This window comes from Marmota flaviventris, chromosome 3 (genome assembly GCF_047511675.1).
Source record: "Marmota flaviventris isolate mMarFla1 chromosome 3, mMarFla1.hap1, whole genome shotgun sequence".
In the NCBI taxonomy this organism is placed as follows: domain Eukaryota; kingdom Metazoa; phylum Chordata; class Mammalia; order Rodentia; family Sciuridae; genus Marmota; species Marmota flaviventris.
The window spans coordinates 11,424,127-11,445,963 of NC_092500.1; the positions used below are offsets into that span (position 1 = coordinate 11,424,127).

At 56.5% G+C, this 21,837-nt stretch overlaps 1 long non-coding RNA gene across 1 annotated transcript; it reads left to right on the forward strand.

The window, feature by feature from the left end:
• Window positions 1-19,350: 19,350 nt before the first annotated feature.
• On the forward strand, window positions 19,351-21,301 carry LOC139704977 (uncharacterized). Its single transcript, XR_011706905.1, has 4 exons — window positions 19,351-19,459; window positions 19,854-19,989; window positions 20,089-20,902; window positions 21,005-21,301. It is a non-coding gene; the product is annotated as an uncharacterized lncRNA (long non-coding RNA).
• Window positions 21,302-21,837: the final 536 nt, after the last annotated feature.

Consider the following 21,837-nt stretch of genomic DNA (forward strand, 5'->3'; position numbering starts at 1 on the left):
CAACATGCCTGTTCTCTGGGGGGACTCAGGGCCGCTCAGAGCAGCCCTCACTGTCATGCTGTCACCCAGGGGCGCCAGCTCTCCAGGGCATTAACTTCTTGAATGCCAGGGAAGCTGAGGAGGTCGGCCCTGAGGATCAGTTCCATTTCCACGAGGAAGGAAAGGTCTGCAGGGCTCGGGCGGACCCAGGGCACAGGCCGGAAAGGGGCAGAGCAGGATTCAAATCCAACGTGCATATGAGGCGCCACCCCGGGTCCCCGCTTCTCTCAACACCGACCCCACGGCCCCACGCACATCTCACATTCTCACATGCTGTTTCCACTTCTCAGCCCAGGGAAGTCACTCAGCTGGGTCACATGGTTAACCTTGGCCCCTCGGTGGAATACTTAGGGTTTTCTCAGTTAATTACTTTTCCATTATAAACGAGGTTGGAACAAACATGTTTGGGCATGGAGCTTATTTCTTCTTTTAGATTTTATAGAAGTGGGATTTCCAGGGCAGAGGGAACTAACTTGTCATTGTCCTTAAAGCAAGGAAGGAGTGTCCCAGGCTGAAACCTGAGCTGGCTCCAGCTGTACCTCCCACCTGCCGTTTACTTTGGGGGAGGGCAGGCTGAGCGGCGGGAATGTCCTCAGAGGTGGCTCTGCCGGCCCCACCTCCAGCCCTGGCTTTGTCCCCTCCACCTTTGCCTTCAAAAGTTCCAAACCCCAAATTCTGGTGTTCCCGAGACCTCCCAAGTCCAAAGTAAGAAACTGGTTCAGGTTTAGGTCTGGGTGGGATCTGAGAATGTGCACCTTCCAGGCCACAGCCCTGACTGGGACCCTGAGGAAGGGCAGCCCTCTGCCCCTGCCCGCCACCCTCCTGCATGTCTCCCTGAGCACCTTCCATGTCCCCACCCTTCCAGAGGGCGGGCGCCAAGGAGGGACACAGCAGTCTGCAAGGTGGATGAACGCGTGAGGCCACTCCCTTGCCAAGGAGCTGCTCTGCCAGGTCCCTCTCCTCACTGAGGCAGCTTGGCAGGACCCAGCACCTCTGCCACTTCCCAGGTGACTTTGGGCACCACACTGTGTCTGAGCCCCAGGTCCTCTTCCCCAGCGAAACAGAAGGACAAGGGGTCTCCATACCATATCCCACATCAGCAGTTCCCACCTCCCAGGATCCCTATGGTGCTGGGATGGGAAAGGGAGCCACCAAGTCTCACCAGGAGGCCACAGTGGAAGTCCAGAGAGTAGGGCCCCGCCTGGGGTCTCCAGCAAGCCAAAGGAGAGAACCCAGAGGCGGCCTGAGTTCCCACTTGGAGTCTTGGGGTTGCTCTTAAATGAAGTTATCTGGGAAGTCCAGGGAGAGAGAAATTTCCCAAGGGAAGGCCTAGTACCTCAGGGGGTCCCTGTCCCTGCCAGGTCCCCAGACCCAGCTCAGGCCCTCTGTTCTGTGCTTGCACCGGCTGGGTACTCCATGCAGCCCGGGAATGACTTTAGAGTGGCCTGGCCACATGTGGGGACTGGCTGCACAGTGCCTCAGTGTTTACCCAGGACTCAGCCCCGCCACCCTCAGGGCTGCAACTCTCAGGCCTCCTCCTGAGCAAAGGGAAGGGAGCAGAGGCTCTGCTGGGCCAGGCCCAGGCCCTCCCTGCCCAGCCCAGCCCCCTGTGGGCTGTGGGGAACAGGCAGAGGCCATCTTCCTGGACAGTGGCCCAGGAGGATGTGGCAGGGGGCAGCAGCCGGGCGGCTGAGGCCAGGGCAGCCTGGGAAGTCCGTGCTGGAGCTGTTGTTTGTACCGCGGGCCCTGGGCCACCCCCACCCACTCAGGCGGCTTGGCCTCCAGGCCCCTCTCCAGGGGCTGTGTTTCCCATAACTCTGCTCCCCGGTCATGAACCTCGGGGCAGGAAGGCCCTCAGAGACCAGCTCCCACTCCACAGTGGACAGAAGAAGCCCAGCGAAGGGAGCGAACAGGCCTAAGGCCAGCTGGTGAGTGGCTGGGTCAGGAGGGGGCCCTGGAAACCCTGGTTAATCCCTCCTTCCCCATGCAGTCCATGAACTTGACCATGGGCCCTGTGTCCACTGGTTCATCCTTCCCACTGGGAGCTCCAGCAGACGGAGAAGGGCCTTTGTTCTATTCCTAGTGTTGGGCAGAGGACCTGGCAAAGGAGCAGGCCCAGGGCAGCTCTGGTGAATGGAGCTCCTACTCCAATCCTGTGGCCTTCTAATGCTCCTGTCCCCACCCCTTTGTGCCCTGAGTGTTTGGGGAGGTCAGAAAAGGCATGATTTTCTTTGAGTCTCCTGGGCCTTCAGGCAGGACAGCATGGTCTCCTGGTCTCATGATCTCAGAAAAGAGCTTGGGAATAATGGGACCTGCCCAGAAGAGGAGAGAGGGGAGGTCCTCAGAGCTAAAACTGGAATTTGATCTAGGATGACCCATTGCATTTTGCCGGAAAAGAAGGATTCCTGGTGTAGGGACCTTTGGTGCTAAAGGAAGTACCCAGGCTGGGGATGTGGCTCAGTAATAGAGCCCTTGTCTAGCATGTAGAAGGCCCCGGGTTCCATCCCCCAGCATCACAGAAACAAAACTAAAAACAAGAGGTGGGCTGGGGCTGGGCACAGTGGCAAAGCCCTGTAATCCCAGTGGCTTGGGAGGCTGAGGCAGGGGGATTGCAAGTTCAAAGCCAGCCTCAGCAAAAAAGTGAGGCACTAAGCCACTCAGTGAGACCCTGTCTCTAAATAAAATACAAAATAGGGCTGGGGATGTGGCTCAGTGGTCGATGGCCCCTGAGTTCAATTTAAAAAAAAAAAAAAAAAGAGGTGGGCTGGGAGTGAGCTCAGCTAGAGTGTTTGCCTAGCCCGTGGGAGGCTCTGGGTTCCTTCTGCAGCCCTGGGGAAAAAAAAAGAGGCAGAGGTGCTGGCTCCACCTCCTATTGTGTAACTGTGGATAAGCTGCTTCTCTCCTGACACCTCAAAGGCTTATCTGGAAAAGAGTCAATATCTACCCTCTGACCCTCCTGGTTGCCATGAAGCTCTGGGAAGCTATGGAGGAAAAGTCAGAATGTGCTATGTCCCAGGAGATGTGAGGGCTGGTGGCCATCCCAGTGAAGGACTTCCTCTTACCCCCCACTCCCACTTCCTGCAATTCATTGACTCACCGGCAGACACTGGCTCAGCACCTAGGATATGGGGGAAATGGGAAATGCTGGGTTGGAAAAGGAAGAGCTCAGCCCTCCTGGAATTCACAGCACAGGCACGGGCCATTAGAGTACAGTAAGAAGAATCTGTTCAACACAAGTTTTTCATGAGCAGCTACTATATGCCAAACACTTGACTGAAGTATTTTACAAACATTAACTCGTTCGATATTCATACAGCCTGTGTACTGAGCTGAGGGTTGACATTTATCCTGAAGGTGGCTGAGAGGGTGTAGTGGAGGTAGCAGAGGGGCAGTTGGACAGCCCTGGGTTTTTATGGATCTAGGCTGTAAGGAGAGCTGGGAGGGCAGAGGAGGCAAGGGAACCTGGTAGCTGCCTCCTGATGGAGTCCTCTTATGATTTAAGTCTTGCCAGGCCAAGAGGGGTCCAGTTAACCCACACTTCTGATGGATCAAGGTTAATGTTTAGCGAGGACCTGGGCACAGCCCGAGGTTGGGGACTTCAAAAGTGCCAGTTATAAAAAGGCGCCCCTTGAAGGGAAGACTCGGTTGGGGCTGGCTCACCACCCGACCGACCCTGAAGCTAGGTAACTGAGTGCTCCAAAGGCCCTTCAAGCCCGGCTACTCCAGCTACCTAGCGAGGACCTGCGGCCAGGGATAGAGTGAGCGGTAGACACGCGCACAGTCGCCAGGCGAGTAGGTGTCTAGCCGGGCCTGCGGAAGGCCAGGCCGGATTTCTGCAAGTTGAGTCCTTGTAGGGCGGGGCCCGAAGCGGGTCTCAGTTTGGGCAGGGGCGGTCCGGAGAAGCCCGGCCTGGCGGAGAAGTCTGTCCCGGAGGTGGGGCGGGGCCGTCAGGGGCTGTGGCTGTCGGGTGGGCGTGGCCGTCAGGGTGGGGCGCCCCGCCCCGGCCCCGCCCCCGCTCCGCGCCTGCCCATATAAGGCGAGCGCCGCGCCGAGCGCCCCTGGCGAGCTGCTGTCGTCACGTGTGCCTTCCCGCCGGCCCGGGGCACCTTTCCAGGGCCGCCCCGCACCCGCCTTCCTGCCGGGAAGTGCTGCCCCGCCCGCCGCCCGCTGGGTCCCCGCGCACCTGCGTCCGTCACATCCCAGCGCGGGAATCAGGCCCGCGCAGTGGGCTGGGTGGACTTGTCGGACCAGAAAGTGGGGATCTGGGGTACCCAAACCTGGGGTGGCCGCTGGGTGGGAACACCAGCCTCTGAGGACGGCCGACCTGCCGGACGCCTGCCAAGTGCTGGACATTGAACTCGCCTTGTAAAAAAAAGAATCTGCTGGAGCAGGAGGATCGCGAGTTCAAAGCCAGCCTCTGCAACAGCGCGGCGCTGAGCAGCTCAGGGAGACCCTGTCTCCAAATAAACTTCAAAATAACGGGAGGAGGCTCAGAGGTCGGTTCCTGAGTTCAATGCCCGGTCCGAAAAAGAATCTGCGTGTTCCAAGCCGCGTAGAGAGGCCAGCTCTGGAGCGGTGTGGCCGGGTCTGACTCCCTGCGTTGCTTGAGGCTTTGTGAACAACTAGTGCAGATTCTCTGTGCTTCAGTTTCCTCACCTGTAAAAGGGGGTCTTAACGGTTCATTCAGTGTGAGCGTTAGATGTGTTAATAGAAGTCTGCGCTTGCCCTTGATGAGCCCTTGATGAATGGTGGAAATAGTTGACCCTGAAGGGCCATGTCCCCAAAGGGGCAGCGAGGAGACCCAAATCTCTGTGTCTGTGACTCTGAGGGCACCCTTAGCTACCTGGTCTTATTTGCTGGCGTTAGGGGGCACAGGTGCAGCTCCTAAAACGAACTTTGTACATCTTTTCCACATTTCAGCAAATCCTGATTTGGGCCAAAAAGAATAATGGGCTAGGATGTCTAACAGCTATTTAGCAATCTCCCTATTTAGCAAAAGAAAGCCCCCAGACTGGGAGCCTTGGCCAGGGGATAGAAATTAGGTAAAATTAATGAGTTTTTTTTTATATATAACATTTTTTAGTTGCTCATAAAATGAAGTTGTACCTTCATTTTATTTTTATGTGCTGCTGAGGATCAACCCAGTACCTCATGCATGCTAGGCGAGCGCTCTTCCTCTGAGCCCCAGCCCCAGCCCACAAGTTTGAAAATTTAGAATTACTATGTTTGTATGTGCATGGTACTGACATTATATTCACTAAATATACTCCAGACATAGGGCATAGAAAGCAGCACAATGACTCTACGATTCCCGCCACACACACACTGAGGACTGAAGCTGGGGGGCTCTACCACTGAGCTACATCACGAACCTTATTAATTTTTTTTTTTTGCGGGGGGAGTATCAGGGGTTGAACTTGTGGGCACTCGGCCACTGACCACATCCCTAGCCCTATTTTATTTAGAGATAAGGTCTCACTGCCTAGTGTCTCACTGTTACGGAGGCTGGCTTTGAACTCTCGATCCTCCACCTTCAGCCTCCCAAACCACTGGGATTATAGGCGTGGACCACTGCACCCAGCTTATTTTTAATTTTGATGTAGGGTCCCCCTAAGTTGCTGAAGTGGGCCTGAAACTTGGGATCTTCCTGCCTCGGCCTCCCTGGTTAATGTTCACTTTTTTGTGTTTTGATTCTGGGGATTGAACCCAGGGTCATGTGCATGCGAGCTATATCCCCAGCCCTAATGTTCACTTTTAAAATATATAAATATATAAAATATATAAATGTATGTGTTAAAATGTGAGCTGATTAAAAAGAAAGTCTGTGAAAGGTTTGTACACACCTCCCATGGCTACCCTAGGCCAGGCAGGATGAGGAACCAAGTGCCTCTCTCCTTCCAGTCTTGGTGGGAGGGGAGGGTGCCCAGAGGGGCCATCCGAGGCCCTGGCAGCCCGCCTGCAGCACACACATGCCTCTGTGCCAGGTTGCCCCTAGACTCCAGGTCCCCTGGGTTATTACAGCCTGACTTCTCACCACCCGCCCAGCCCCAGGCAGCATCCCCAACACAGAGCCTGAGGAATTTTCTAAAGATAAAGCCCACTTCCTGTCTCTTTCCCCAGTTAGCCTCCCATGGCTCCCCCGCCTGCAGGAGAAAGACCCTGCTCTTCCCAGGGTGCTCTGAGTGTTCCCGAGCCATCTGCGGTTGCCTGGATATTCGGTTGGTAAATATTTAATGCACAGGATTCCACACCAAAACCCTCAGGCTCAGCACTGGGGTAAAGCCCAGCAGGCCTGGTTCATCCCATGGAATTTCCGGTGGGGGGGGGGGATTAAATACATAAGTGTAAATTTAAAAAGAAGAAAAGTGCTACGAAGGGCCCAGCAGCACCCAGAGAGCTTTCGCCCTTTGCCGGGAAGGCCCAGCCCAGCAGCCTCCTCTAGAGCTCGCCTGGCCATTCCCGTCATCTTAGGTGCCCGAGGTGTTGTGGTTCCTCGGCTCTTATCACAGGGGACTGTGATTTATAAGCCTGTCCCCCATGTTTGAGCTCCTCGAGGAAAGAGGCCGACTCTGGTGACCTGGGACGATTCAGCTTTCAGTCCCTTGTTCATTCACTCATTTTCATTCATCCATAAATCAGAGGGGCCAGGGTCCCCTTCATCTGCCAAACCCTGATACGGAGTAGTAGATTAAGAGGGTGAGCGCTGGGCTGGGGATGTGGCTCAAGTGGTAGCGCGCTCGCCTGGCATGCGTGCGGCCAGGGTTCGATCCTCAGCACCACATACACATACAAATAAAGATGTTGTGTCCTCCCAAAACTAAAAAATAAATATTAAAATTCTCTCTCTGTCTGTCCCTCTCTCTCTCTTAAAAAAAAATAAAAGAGGGTGAGAGCTGTGCTGCAGCCACTAACAAGACCCCACCAGGTGACAGTTGGACAGGCCTCCTAGGTGTCAGAGTGGGAGAAAAGGAATTTGAGGAAAGAGGCTAGAGCCAGTGCAGCTGCCGGGTGGGTCACCTGGGTGTATGGCCAGGTGTGTGGCAAGCGGCTGAGGAAGGGTGAGCTGCAGCCTGGTGGTCAGGGCCTCTGGCCGGCTCCGTTTCCTGCTGGTGGACAGAGGGTTAGGGTGCATGATCTAAGGCAGCCGTGCCACTTCAAGGTTTTGTGACTGTGACTGGGAGTAAGAAATACATCACATCACAACCTGGCACAAGGCTTAAAATTGAAACAAAAGTTTCACGAGATAGTTGATAGTTTATTCTTTTTTTTTTTAACCTTTGTATCATTTATTTATTTATACGTGGTGCTGAGGATCGAACCCAGGGCCTCACACATGCTAGGCAAGTGCTCCACCACTGAGCCACAGCCTTAGACCAGATAGTTTATTCTTACCCCAGAATGCACTCTCATCTCTTTTCTATTTTATCATTATCATCACTACTAAATTCTGATTTATTCAATTTAAGTACTAACTTAAATAATTTCAAGATCACTGGTGGTTCATGAAAGCATTATCTACATCAGTTTGAGGCCAGCCTCGGAGACTTAGCAAGGCCCTGATTCAAAATAAAAAATAAAAAGAACTGGGAATGTGGCTCAGTGGTAAGCGCCCTGGCTTCAGTTTCCTGGTAGAAAAAGAAAAGCATTGACCCCGGTGTCTTTCCAGCCTTGAGCCTGTCTGCCTAGCAGGGACTGTGGGAAGAAGAAACTGGATTGGGTGCTTAGCCCGGCCTGGGAGCTGGGAGGCCTGCAGCTTGGCTGTGCTTCTGCCACCCTCCTCTCAGGGACCTGCTGAAGTCCCTGCCCTATGTGGGCTACAAACAAGAGTGTGGGGGCAGAGGTGTCTTGCGGCCCCTCCCCTCTGAGTCTGTGCAGCCCTGGCCTCCCTTGTGTATGTGTGGGTGGGGACAGTCCCTGGGTACCTGGAAGTCTGACAGGAGGAAGGTAAAACCTGTGGGAACCTGTTTTCTCCCAGGAAATCGCTGCTTCCTTAGGACGGTGGCTTCTGGAGACACTGGATATGGGCTGAAATCCAGGCGGAGGTGCCCTCCCTGCCGGAGCCGTCCTGTCCAGGGCCATGGACTCTGCCTTCCCTGGACCATGGACTCTGCCCTGGTGGTGGGATTTCCCTCGGGTGGGGCTCCCCCTCCACCTCACTCAGCCTTCTCCTCTGGGCAGTGAGAGCAAATCATCAAACGGGGGACTCTGCAGCTCCCAGGGCTGTGGCCCGGGAAGTGGCAGGCTCTTGGTACTGAGTATCACATGCAGATATCACTGTGGCGCCCTGGAGAGCAAGAAGTCTCCCTGTGTCTGGCGCGGTGCAGGATTGATCCCCGAGTCCTCGCGGGGACCCTGTAAGCACATGTGCTCATTGTCTGGTTTCATAGGAAGGACACTGAGGTTCAGAGAGTGAAAAGACTTTCGGGGGTCCTAGAGCCAGAGGAGAGGGACTCACCCCAGGTCTCCTTGGCCACAGCGCCCCGACTGTCCCTCGCATGGCGCTTGGCCGCACACACCCCTCCTGGGGACACCGCCTTTCCTCAGATCCTGACTGATGAGGTCTTTCAGCACTGAGTGGCTCTGACTGCCACCTGCTTGTCCTTCCGAGACCCTCTCGGGTCAGTGTGGGCTCTCAGGTTCCCGACCTGGGAAATGGACTCCGAGTAATGAATAAAGTGCAGACGGAGGTATTGATTGAAATTCCACCGGCTGAACCGCGGGAAGGGAGGAAGGGCGGGACGCAGGGCAGGGCGTCCAGAGAGCAGCCAGGGACCCATCTGCCCCAGAAGGGTGGCTTCCGGGGGGCCTTTGGCTCTTGGTCCTGAAGGAGATGCTCAGGGTGAGGAGGCCTGTGCTCAGGCTTGGGAGCCACAGCGACAGGTTCGAACCCAGCCCACCACTTCCTCTTCACTGGCCAAGTCACTCCACTGCTGTCCCTCTCTGAGTGCTGGGGACACAGGTCTGTCTCTGGATGGGAGGGGAGGACCTGTGATTGGCAGGGATGGCATAACAAAACGGAAGGCGGGAGGGTGACCCCTGCTCTCCCCACAAGGCCAAGGCCATGGCTTAGGAGGGGGATCCTTGAGAGGGGTATGTCTTAAGGGTGGAGCCCTCACAAGTGGATCAGGGCCCTTAACAAAGGCCTCACAGCCTCCCTCAGCCCTCCTGCCACGGGTGGCCTCCCCAGGCCCAGGGTCTGCTGGCACCTTGATCTTGGAGTCCAGCCTCGAGTGTGACCTGTGAGAAACAGACGTTTGTCATCTGCCACCACCCAGCCTGCGGTCATGTGTCAGAGCAGCCTCAGAACAAAGACAGGCCCACAGGAAGGGGTTGCCTGGATCAGGAAAGGGGGGAGAGAGGCTGAGGAGCAGAGCAGAGGCCCCCACCCCGGGAAGCTCCCGCTGGCCCTGGTCCGGCCTTCATGGAGACTAATTTCTCTTTCCCACCTCCCTTGTCCCTTCCTTCCTCGTCCCTCCCTCCCTCAAACATTAATTGAGAGCTCACTGCTGACCCTGGGAGCCGGAGTCAGGACCCAGCTTGGGGAAACTCATCTGGTCCAGACCAGCAAGCGCTAGTCCCTGCCCAGGCCAGCCAGAGCAGGCACTGCGCATCCCCGCTGCCTTCCCTCCGCTGGGCTCAGCCTTGAGACCCTGCTCTCCACAGAGCGCCAGACGCCAGGGCTCATCACCGGGGTTGGTCCAAATATGGAAACGCTTTGCTGTGCCGAGCCAAGCACAGGCCTCTTGCCATAACAATTCATCGACATTTAAAAACAGCAAATTTCCTCCAAGCCTACTCCAAGGAAACTCCTCCTCCTCATGGTAACACCACTGGGCCTTCGACTCTGCCTGGTGGGTAGTTGAGTCACTGTGGTTGGGAGTCTGAGCAGTCTCTACGGACAGAAGGGCTACATCCGAGCCCCACCCCAGCACAGCATCTTGCTGAGACTCGGGTTTGGGATGAATTTTCTGTGATCGCTGCAACAAATTACAACAAACTTAGAGACTTAAAATAGGCCAGGGGCGGTGACGCACGCCTGTAATCCCAGCGGCTCAGGAGGCTGAGGCAGGAGGATCGTGAGTTCAAAGCCAGCTTCAGCAAAAGCGAGGGGGCTAAGCAACTCAGTGAGACCCTGTCCTTAAATAAATACAAAATAGGGCTGGGGGCGTGGTTCAGAGGTCGAGGGCCCCTGAGTTCAATCCCTGGTACACCGCCAAAAAGAGGATAAGACGTTATCTTGCAATGCTGGACGTCAGAAGTCCCAAGTGAAGCTCACATGGCATCAGCACGTGTCAACAGGGCCCTGTTTTCGCAGCCTTGGCTTCCATGGTCACCTCTCCGACTCTCTGACCCTCCACCTCCCTCGTAAGAGGGTCTTGCTGGCTATGGCAGGTCCACCCGGGTTATCCAGGATGACTGCTCCCTCTCAAGATCATATCAGAATCCTATCTGTGAACTTCCTTGTGCCATGTAAGGCAACGCCGACCCCAGGGAGCACAGTGTGGGTGTCTTTGGAGTCCATTTTTCTATCTACCACAGGTTCTTTAGCCATAAAATTGGGTTGTGGGTTTTTGTGGGGTTTTTGTTTGGTTTGGTTTGGTTTTTGGAGCCAGGATTGAACCCAGGGTGCTTTAGAATCTTTTAATTTTAAAAAAATATATATTTATTTTCTTTTTAGTTTTCAGTGGATGCAATATCTTTATTTTTTATTTTTATGTGGTGCTGAGGATCGAACCCAGTGCCTCATGCATGCCAGGTGTGCACTTTCCCACGGAGCCACATCACCAGCCCTAGAACCTTTTAATTTTGAGACAGCGCCTCTAAATTGCCAAGTCTGGCCTTGAACTTGCCATCCTCCTGCCTCAGTCTCTTAAGTCGCTGGGATCACAGGTGTGCACCGCCCCACCCAGCAAGCTAAAACCGGGGTTTTGAGAACCTACTTCACGGACCTGCAGGGGAGATCATGGAAGGCGATTTGGATGAAACATTGAGCGCAGGGCCTGGCGCGGGACAGCATGTGACACTGTCATCTCATGTGAGACTCAGTGAGACCAGTTAGTGGACAGAGCCGAGTCTGGCCACCTGCCCTCAGCCCTGCAGGCCGTCCCTCCCCTTCCTTACAGGTACCTCGTCTGCTCAGTGACAGGAGGGAAATCGCTCAAGCCTGTATCTGGGGTCCTTTCCAGCCCCCCGTCGGACCCCACCAACTAGTCTATAGAGAGGTCCCTATTCTGAGAGAGGAAGGGCCCCGTATGTGGGACCCGACTCCTGGGGGCTCCTTGCCGATGGCCCCTCTCCCTACTGACTTCAGCAGTAGCTCTGGGGGTGGGGCCCGCCTTGAGCTGGGATGGATGGAGCCTCCAGGAGACTCTAAGGCTCCCTGGGGCGTGAGGACCCTGGGTGGGGCACCGAGTGCCAGCTGGATAGGGGGGCAGTGTCAGTCCACAGGAGGTTGCTACGGCCCAGGGAGAGAGCTGCTTGCCCAAGGCCCCAGGGAGGAGGAAGAGCTGGGGACGGACCACCGTCCACCTCCACCCAGGACACCTCCCTTCTCAGAGCCACCTGGACACAGGGCCCAGGGCCAGGGCCCTCCTCACCTGTCCTCTGTCATTCTGGGCAGGGCCCGGCATTCATCTGGCGTCTAGGGTCTGATAATGACTGACACTCCAGTGCAAATGGCTGAGCATGCTGCTCTTTGAAAGGGGACATTCCTGGTAACAAGAGAGAGGGTGCAACGCAGGACTTCCGCACCTTGTCCAGAGGACACGTGTGTGTTTCGGAGGGGGCCTGCATGTCCTGAGCGCAGGCGAGATGGCGTCATAGCACCAGCACAGGGCACTGCTGCCCAGGGCCGTCACTGCCCACGGGCAGCCAAACCTTCATCTGCGTGTCTGTACGGGCAGAGTCCCTCCCTCTGGGTTCCCATGCGAGGATCACAGCCTCCATCAGGTGGTCCTCTCCTCCCTGGACCACCCAGCAGACCAGGGGGCTGCTGAGAGCTCACCCAGCCACCCATCACCACGGTGACAAGGCAGGGAGGCCTGGGGAGGACCTTCTCCTCCTGAGGCAGCACCATTTGTGCACCTGCCTGGGGTCTAGTGCCTGGCAAGACCCTGCTTCGCAAGCCCTCCCTGATGGCCACCCAGCCCCGCAGGAGGTGGCGGCAGGTCTGTGGAAAACTTGGGGCCAGGGGTCGGGGCTAGGGTCTGGCCCTGGCTTTGCCACTGACTTGCTGTGTGACCTGGACAACTCTCTGTCCCTCTCTGGGCCTGGTGCCTTGCCTGGAAAACCAGAGTAAGACATAAGGATGTGAAAAGGCCCTTCCTCCCAGTGGACCTCCCAGCGGCCCTGTCCCTGGATGTGTCATGAATCACATCCACTGGACCTGTGTCCTGCTGCAGGGCCCTCTGGGAGGTGTGCTTCTTTCTTCCCCCACATGACCCCAAGTCCTCCGAGGGCAGATGCTGCCTTCAGCCCTGTGGTCAGCACTGAGCTCTGCCCCTCCTCAGGGCCCACGGCTCGATTCACGAAGACCCTCGCCTGGCTCAGAGCAGCACTCCCCTTGCAAGTCTCAGTGAGGCAGTCCCCGGGTCTGGGCCCCCATCTCCGGACCCAGGAAGGGAAGCTTCAAGGAGGCCACAGCCAAACGCTGTGGAACACGGGCCCCTCTTGAACCAGGTCCCCGCGACGAGCCCTCAGGCTCTGCCCCTGGCCTCAGGCACCTTCCAGCCCCATCTCCCTAAAGACTCCAGGACTTTGCTCATGCTGTTCCTTTGCCTCGGTGCTGTTCCCTGCCTTGCTCACAGGCTGCCTCCTGCAGGAAGCCTTCTCAAATGCCACCAAATGCAAACACAGACCCCGCCCCAGGCCTCCCACAGTCTATGGAACCTTCCTCCAGATCTGTCAGGGTGTCCCTTGTTCCTAACCCGGGGCCTGCGCACCCGACGCTGGGGTGGAAATAGACAGACTGGAGAGAGAAGGGGTCCCAGCAGCGGGGGGCGCTTCCCAGAAGCTGCAGAGGACAAACAGCTGGTGGCCGGGGTGGCTGTGACTCACCCCAGGCCTGGAGGCCGGGGATGCTGCAGACGCTGAGTCAGGAGTCAGAGGCCTTCAGGAATTTTGATAAGGACAAGGCAAGCGCCCGAGTATTTCTAGAATGCAGAGGTTAGGGGTGGGGGAGCTGGAGCAGAACAAACCGCCTGATTATGTTCCTTATTTATTTATTTTGTGGGTGCCCGGAGGAAATACGCACAGGTTTCAAAATCCAGAAGGTACAAAGGGGTCAGCTAAGGCCCTCCGCCCGCCTGGTCCTGCACCTGGTCCCTCCTGGGGCGGCTGCTTACTCTTTTTCCTCCAAAATCCTCCTCCTGCCCTCTTTACTGTTCCCTGACTGCGCGCTGTTTGCGTTTCCCCTTCTCCTATCTCAGAAGCCCGCTGCCCAAACGTTTGTATGGGTTAGGAAATGGGATTAGTGCCCTATAAAAAAGCCCTGGGGACCAGATGAAGTGGCCCATGCCTGTAATCCCAGCAGATGGGGAGGCTGAGGCAGGAGGATCACGAGTTCAAAGCCAGCCTCAGCAGTGGCGAGGCACTGAGCAACTCAGTGAGACTCTGTAAATAAATTACAAAATAGGTCTGGGGGTATGGCTCCGTGGTCCAGTGACCCTGAATTCAATCCTCAGAACCCCTCCCCCCCAAAAAAAAAGACCTGGGGGAGCTGAGCTGTTTGTCCTTTCTGCTACAGGAGGACAGGAAAGGCACCATCTGTGAAGAACTGGCCTTGCCAGACACAACAGCTTCCAGAAGTATGAGCAACTAATTTCTATTGTTCATAAACCACCCAGCCTAGGGTATTGTGTTACAGCAGCCCAAACAAACCAAGCTGCGTGTCATAGTAGGACATCAGGAGCTGCCGCTTTTCTTTCTTTAACTGCATTTAAAGTTTTCAGATAAAAATATAGGGACTCGCCACGTGTAGTGGCACACGTCTGTCATCCCAGCTGCTTGGGAGGCTGAGGAAGGAGGATCACAAGCTCAAGGCCAGCCTCAGCAATTTAGCTTGGCTCTAAGCAACTTAACAAGACTCTGTCTCAAAAAAAAGAGCTGGGGAAAAAAAAAAATCAGGGATTACATTCAGGTTATTTTTGAATCATTTGAATTTCCAGTAAACTATAAGCTATTTTTTTTTTATTTTTAGTATAAGCTTATCCCATATAATATTTGGGATATACCTAAACTAAAAAAAAAAAAATCATCGTTTATCTTTCAACAGATGACTTGTATTTTTATTGACTAAATCTGGCCCCTGTGTATATCACATGAGAACCTCCTATGGCTACATCTTTAGGGGCTTTGGAAATCAGGTCCCTAGACTTGGCGGGCTCCTACCCCGTAGCACTCCCTAGTCTTATTTTTCTTTCTTTCTTTTTTTTTTTTTTTTTGGTGCTGGGGTGGACCTCGGGGCCTCACACATGCCAGGTAAGTGCTCCACCTCTGGGCCACTCTCCAGCCCCTGGCCTTATTCCTGATCTGTGCGGGAGGAGGGGGGGTACGGGGGTTTGGGCCCAGTTCTGGATTTCCCCTGGACCTCAATTACTGAGATAAGAAATGAAAGGCCCTCGGGGCTGGTGGTGCCTGCCTGTGACCCCAGCCCTTCAGGAGCTGGGCAGGAAGCCGGCAAGCCGGATGCCACCCTCGGCCACCCAGTGAGTCCCTACCTCAAACAACACGAAAAAGGGGGCTGGAGGGGGACCTAAGTGGGGTCATTGCTTAGCGTGTGCACAGCCCTGGGCCCCCTGTGCTGGGTTGCTCTGTGCTGGGTTGCTCAGTGCTGGGTTGCTCAGTGCTGGGTACCTGGTGCTGGGTTGCTCGGTGCTGGGTCTGAACTCCAAACAGCTCAGCCGATGGTGATAATAATGACAGCTCCCACTGTCAACCATGCCGGGGGCTGTGTGTAACTTTTCCCTCCTGGACCTGTGAAGATAAGCCCGGCAGTCCCACATCTTGGAGCTGGACACCAAGGCTCAGAGGGGCAATCCATGTCATTATTTGTCAAGACCCTCCCGACCAGGAAGTGGCAGTGCTACGATTTTAACCCACATGAGTGTAGCTCCAAGGCTCAAACCCTTCCCCTGGGTTACTAACCCCAATTAACATGTATGTGCCCATTTTTCAGACGAGAAAACCGAGTAGTGGTGACAAGCCCTCTCTCTGGGGCCACTTTAGCTTTACAAGAACTCAGAGCCGGGACACTCTGGTGCCTGTGGCCCAAAGATGAAGACAAAGCCTTGCTGGTGCCTGCTCACTTGACCTTCGATGCCCAGTGTCCACGGTGACTGGGTTTCTCCCAGATGTCTCTGCTGTCCCGGCATTCTCTTCAACCCCCTTCCCCTTTCCTGTCTCCGTCCCTCTACACTTTAATATTTGGGGTCAAGCTAAAGGAGCCTAGAAGAACTAATTCCAACCTCAGCTTAGTCATTTGCTTGCTGTGTGACCTTGGGCAACTCACTTAACCTCCCTGGGTCTCACTTTGCTCAGCTGTCAAGTGGGAAAAGTTTTGTCTAAGTCTGAGTCTATGACTGGCCATGCATATTGGTTAGAAGGAAAGGGGATATTTATTGTGCCCCTACCATTTGTCACACCTGGCATGAGATATTGGGGACCCTGAAGTGGGCCAAGCAGACACTTCCTGGGGATGTTTCTGGGACGGTGGACGGTGTGGTTAACTGCCGCAGGAGGTGGAGTAACGGGTTTTGTCAGTGTGGGCAGAAGATGAGGGCCATAAACCAGGAGGAAGGGTGGGAATGACTAATCTGATAGGAGAGGGAGAAGAGCCCTGGCCTCGGCTGTAAGCGGTGGATCAGGACTGGAACCGAGTCTGCTTTCCGGGCGCCTGGTCCCGCCGTCCCCAGCCCTGCAGAGAGCCCCGCCCACAGGAGATTAAAGTCCCACTAGCGTCCGGACGTGTTGAGGGGGCTAGGTCTGTCCCCTGTAGTGCAAGTCCCCACCCCAGCACGAGCTGGAAGGAGCTGGGGCAGGAGTCGCCCCGCCCCCAGAGGCAGGGGGAGGGGTCGCCTCAAGGCCCCGCCCCCAGGTGTCCGGGCCGGGAGCCGCGGGGCCTCTCCTGCCAGCTCGGTGCTGAGCCTGGCCAGCGGGGCCCCAGTCCCGGTCCGGCTCTGGCTTCAGCCTCTCCAGTCCCCAAACCTGGGCAGCGCCCGCGTGCCAAAGGAGCCGCTGGGGCGCGGGAGGGGTCCAGGACGCAGCCGCACGGGGTCAGCGTCCCCAGGTCCGCGCCGGCTCTTGGGAAACCTGGTGAATTCTGCAGCGCACTCCTCCTCCTCCTCCTCCTCCTCCTCCTCCTCCTCCTCCTCCTCCTCCTCCTCCCCCTCCCCCTCCCCCTCCCCCTCCCCCTCCCCCTCCCCCTCCCCCTCCCCCTCCCCCTCCCCCTCCCCCTCCCCCTCCTCCCCCTCCTCCCCCTCCTCCTCCCCCTCCTCCCCCTCCTCCCCCTCCTCCCCCTCCTCCCCCTCCTCCCCCTCCCCCTCCCCGTTTTCATATGACCTGGCCCCTCCCTCCCTGCCAATAAGGACTCAGAGAAGTGACTTCCCTGTGTTGTCCTGTGTCACTGTCCCCCACCCACACATACCGCATCCCCTGGCTGCCTGGTCCCCAGATGGTGGCCTCTCCAGTGCCGGGCTGCAGGTTGCTCACCGCTTCCCCGGTGCTGGGCACAGGCCGGGCCTTCGCAGAAATGAATTAATGGGAAAGGCCAGGGATGGGTAATGGCCCCCAAAGATGTCCACGTCCTGTCCCTGGAACCTGTGGATGGGCTGTGGCACACGGCAGAGGGCTCTGCGGAAGTGATTCCGGGAAGGGCTGAGATGGGAAGGCGTTCCAGCCGTGGCCCAGCCTCTGCCTGCCAGCCGCCCCTGCCCCAGAGCCAGCCCACAGCCACAGGCCGTTCCTCGCAGTAGGTGTAGGTCTCTCTCTCTCTCTCTCTCTCTCTCTCTCTCTCTCTCTCTCTGCCTCCATCCCTATCCCTCTCTCTGCATAATCTGTCCCTTCTATTTCTGGCTGATTCAAGGGCCACTTGGGTCCAGGGTCTACACTGCAGACTGCTCACAACCCACCTCGGTGGGTGGCGGAAACCCAGAAGCTGGCCCAGCTGACCTTGCTGCGGGCCTGAGGAGTGCAGGCTCCCCTCCTCCCTCCCCAGAGCAGCTGAGCAAACACAGGAGTGTGGGGGGGAGGTGGGAGCAGAAGAGCTGGGGACAGACCCCAGGGGAGGGCGGGCTGAGACCTGGGGGCCGGAGTGCAAGGTGAGGTCTCTGCAGAAGACAGTGGACCCAGCGGTGCTGGAAGCCAGGTATGGTGGCTCTCGTCTGGAATCCCAGCAACTCGGGAGGCTGAGGCAGGAGGCTCTTGAGTTGAAGGCCAGCCTGGGCCATTTAGCGAGACCCTATCTCAAAATGAAAAGGGCTGGGGGTGTGGCTCAGTGGTGGAGCACCCCTGGGTTCAGTCCCCACTACGGAGGTGGGGGAAGCCAAGTCGAATGACCAGTCCCGTGGTCGGGCTGGGCCCTGGGGACCCTTCCCCATGCACAAGCTGTCCATCTCCAAATGGCCTCCACATCTAGTGGAGAGGCTGCTGTTCATCATAAATGGCCACTGGATGAGTGAGCTGGGTCTGGGCTAGGCCAGGAGGCCCTAGGAGGAGGCATTTCGGAGCAAGGTCTGGGGAGACAGGAAGGGATGGCCCCCACCAAGGAGCTGGGGCCAGAAGGGGCCTGGGCGGCACCAGCCCGGCCACCTCAGCCGGGGGAGGTTCTTTCCGGCCTCCCTCTGTCCACCCCACCCCCACCCCATGGTGACTTCCTTGTTTAAGGCTCCCACCGCCTCCCACCCCCACCCCAGTAACCAGAGCCAGGATCTCTGCCCAGCTCCAGATCCTCTTGTCACTGGGACCTCCCCTGGGCTGTGGTTTTAGCAAACAATTTGGAACCTTCTGAGGCCTGGCAGAGGAGGCCTCCTGCACTCCTTCTCAGGGGGCTTAAGATGCTCTGGCCCTGGGATAAGAGCAACAGGGCGGGCAGTAGAGAAGGCCGCGGGGAGGGGCCACATTTGTGACCTCAGCTGTGTGATGCAAAAGGTGAGCTTGGAAATGGAGCAGGGGGTCCTGGTGCTCTATAGATCAGGTCCATGGACTCCCATCTGCTCTGCACACAGCCCTGGGACTGTAACGTATCACAGGTGAATGGGTTGAAGCCAGAGAGGGTAAGTAACTTACCAAAGGACACACAGCAGAAAATACAAGGATCGGTATGTGGACTCCAGAGTTCCTGCTTGTAAGCGCAGGGCACACTGACTCCAGGGGGGTAAAGGCCTGGGCAGGGTTGGTGAATAGCAGATGTTTGAAGGGCAGGGCACAGGAAGACGGGCCCAGACAGGTGGGCAGGGTCCAGGTCAGGTGGCGCCTTAGAGGACATGTTCCTGACTATGGAACTTCCAGGTAGGACGTTCTTTGGAGAAACGGTTTGCTGCTGACAGATACACTGGAAGCCCCTGGGCTAGCTGACTGGAGAGCCCTCTGGCAGGAAGATTTCCGGGTGGCCTCTGCTCAGATCAGCGGGGCAGTGGGCGCCCAGTCCTATCTGAGGTTTTGCTCAGTCCAGCCCAGAAGCGTGATGAGCAGGGGACAGTAGGACTCTGAGCCAGGATGGAGAGTCCTTCCTACCCAGACCCTAACACCACCCTGCAACCAGGAGACCCTGGGCAGGTCACCTGAGCACTCTGGGTCTCACACACCAGTCGCCTGTCCCCCTGGCCTGTCAGAGGATCAGCATGGCAGTGGTCCTCTGTGACCCATCCCAGTGACCCACCCACTAGGCACAGGTGACACCCTCTTTAGACAGTTCCTGAGAAAATGACGAGAGTGCCAGGTCTCTGTATCTGGGTGGCCTTTGACAACCTGAAGAAACACAGTGGCACCTGACTCCATCGACCCTCACACAGGCCCAGAAGCCAGTGGGGCACGTTCTGGTCCCATCAGAATGAGAAGCTCTTGTCATGTCATTGGAGCAACCGAGACACCCACAGGGAGGGATTCCTGTGAGCAAGGGGCGCTCCCCCCTCAAAGGAATGCACCTGCAGGCTGTCACCTTCACAGTCTTGCTGTCTCCTCCCAAACCCAGATTGGAATCCCAACAACAATAACGATAATAAATGGCTGTAATTATAAAAGAGCACAGTAATTATTTTTTTAAGAGAGAGAGAGAATTTTTTTTAATATTTATTTATTTATTTTTTTTTTAGTTTTCGGCGGACACAACATCTTTGTTTGTTTGTGGTGCTGAGGATCGAACCCGGGCCGCATGCATGCCAGGCGAGCGCGCTACCGTTTGAGCCACATCCCCAGCCCAAGCACAGTAATCATAACTGCTTCTAGCAGGACAGGGTGGTGCATACCTGTAATCTCTGTGACTCGGGAAGCTGGGGCAGGAGGATTGCATATTCAAGGCCAGCCTCAGCAACTCAGTGAGGCCCTAAGTAATGTGGAGAAACCCTGTCTCTAAATAAAATATAAGAAAGGGCTACGGTGTGGGGCTGGGGACATAGCTCAGTTGGCAGAGAGCTTGCCTAGCATGTACAAGGCCCTGGGTTCAATCCCCAGCACCACCCAAGAAGGGGGGGGGGCTGAGGATGTGGCTCAGTGGTAAAGCACCCCTGGTTCAGTCCCCCGTGCCAGCACCCGAATTAGGTGATTCAGTCCTCAGGACCATCTATCCATGAAGTAGGGACATTGCTGTTCTCACTTTGCAGGTGACAAAGCAAAGGCTCAAGGACATTCAGGAAGAGGCGGATCCTGGCTTTGAACCTAAGACCAGCCCCTGGCACCAAGACCCCCAGCATGAATCCCCACCCAGCTATGGGGGTGGGGGTAGGGGGGTGCCTCAGGGTACTTGATCTCTGTCTCCCACTGCCCTCAGCATTTTGCTTTGTGCATGCCTGAGGGTCCCGTGCCAATCAGGTGATGTAAACCCTGTCGTCCTTCCAGTGCCGAGGGCGGAGCCCAGATCCTCACGTGTGCCAGGCCTGCGCTCTACCACTGAGCCCACCGGACCTTCCCGGGGCTTCAGAGGGTTGGGATCAGCGGGGGTGAGAAAGAGTGGAAAGAGTGGGCTGTGAGCTCACACCTGGATTTGGACTTCAGCTTCATCTCTGTCATATCTGTCCGTGTGTCTCTGTCTCCCTCTCTCTGTCATTGATAGTCGGGCACCCGACCCCTGAGCCACCTCCCCAGCCCTACTTTGATTGGTATTTAGAGACAGGTCTCTCTGATGCTTGGCAGCTCGCCATTGCTGAGGCTGGCTGGGAACTCAGGTCACCACACTGGCTCAGCTTCATCTCTTAAGGGTCAAGTGTGACCATGACCTTGACATCCTCATGGGTTTTATTTCACACTGAATCCCCCTCATCCAGGAGGGAAAATAAAGCAGAACACGTTAGGCAAAGCGTGGCCCCGAGGGCTGCTCACCCGAGTTCCTCTGGAACCGTGGGCAGCTGGGCTCTGGCATGGAGGTCGCAGGTGAGTCAAGGTCGTGAATAGCTGCCCTCCACGCGTGGACATTTCCCAGATTTCCTGTGTCATCACAAGGGTTCTTAAACATGGAAGAGGGGGACAGAGGAGGGTCAGAAGAGTGTGGCATTGGTGTCCCTGAGGACAGAAGAAGGGCCTCTAGCAGCCAGCAAAGACAAGGAGGCAGATCCTCCCGAGTCAGGAGCCCATGGGAACCAAGCAGCCTCTGCCTTACCTGTGGCGCCTGAGACCTGTTGAGCCCCGCACACACACCACCCCCCACTGAAAGACGGTACCTTCCTGTTCTATTGTAGTAGTTTGTACCAAGGGTTGAACCCAGGGGTGCTTCACCACTGAGCTGCATCTCCAGCCCTTTTTTGTATTTTGTTTACAGGGTCTTTCTGAGTTGCTTAGGGCCTCAGTAAGTCGCTGAGGCTGGCCTTGAACTTCAGATCCTCCTGCCTCAGCCTCTAGAACTGCTGGCATTACCGGATGCGCCACAGTGCCAGGCTCCCCGTAGTTTTAAATTACCAGGTGTGTGGCCATTTGGTAGCAACCATGAATCAGCAAATGTTGGTTCCCACTCCTCCCTGCACCCAGCACCCTCCCCATCCAATTGTGCAAGTCTTTTATTTTTAATGTTTGTTGCTGCAGATGGAACCCAGGGCTTTGGGCTGCTAAATACATGCTGTGGCACTGAGCTATGTCCCTGCCTTTTTATTTTATCCATGAAGAAAACAGGCTGGGGTGGCCTGGAGGGTACCTAAGGACACACAGCCACCAGGTGGCCGTGGACCCAGGACCTCTGACTCAGGTGCCTCCTAACAGGTCGGCCGGGCTGGGGCAGGGGGACCTAAGACCTAAGAGTGCTGGTGCTGATGGGGTGGCTCCCCCCACCCCCTGGGCCGGAAGCCCCTCCCCCAGCTTCACTCCTTGCTGCTCCCAGCCCCCAGCCCCAGCTGTCTGTCCTTATGTCCTTCCGTCTTCCAGGGAAGCACTGTGGCCTGGGGTGCTCTCTCCCTGGACTCAGTGCCCGAGACCTGGGGCTCTCCCCTGCTCACCCAGCCCCTCCTCACCGCCTCCTGGGGCAGCCCACGGCGGGGGCTGTCGTCAGAGCCCCTCAAAAGTGAATCAGCTCTACCCTGAGTCCAGGGAGCCTGCCCAGGCTGCAGGGTGGACAGGGTGGACAGGGTGGGAGGGGAAGCCCAGCCCCCAAGGCCAGCTGAC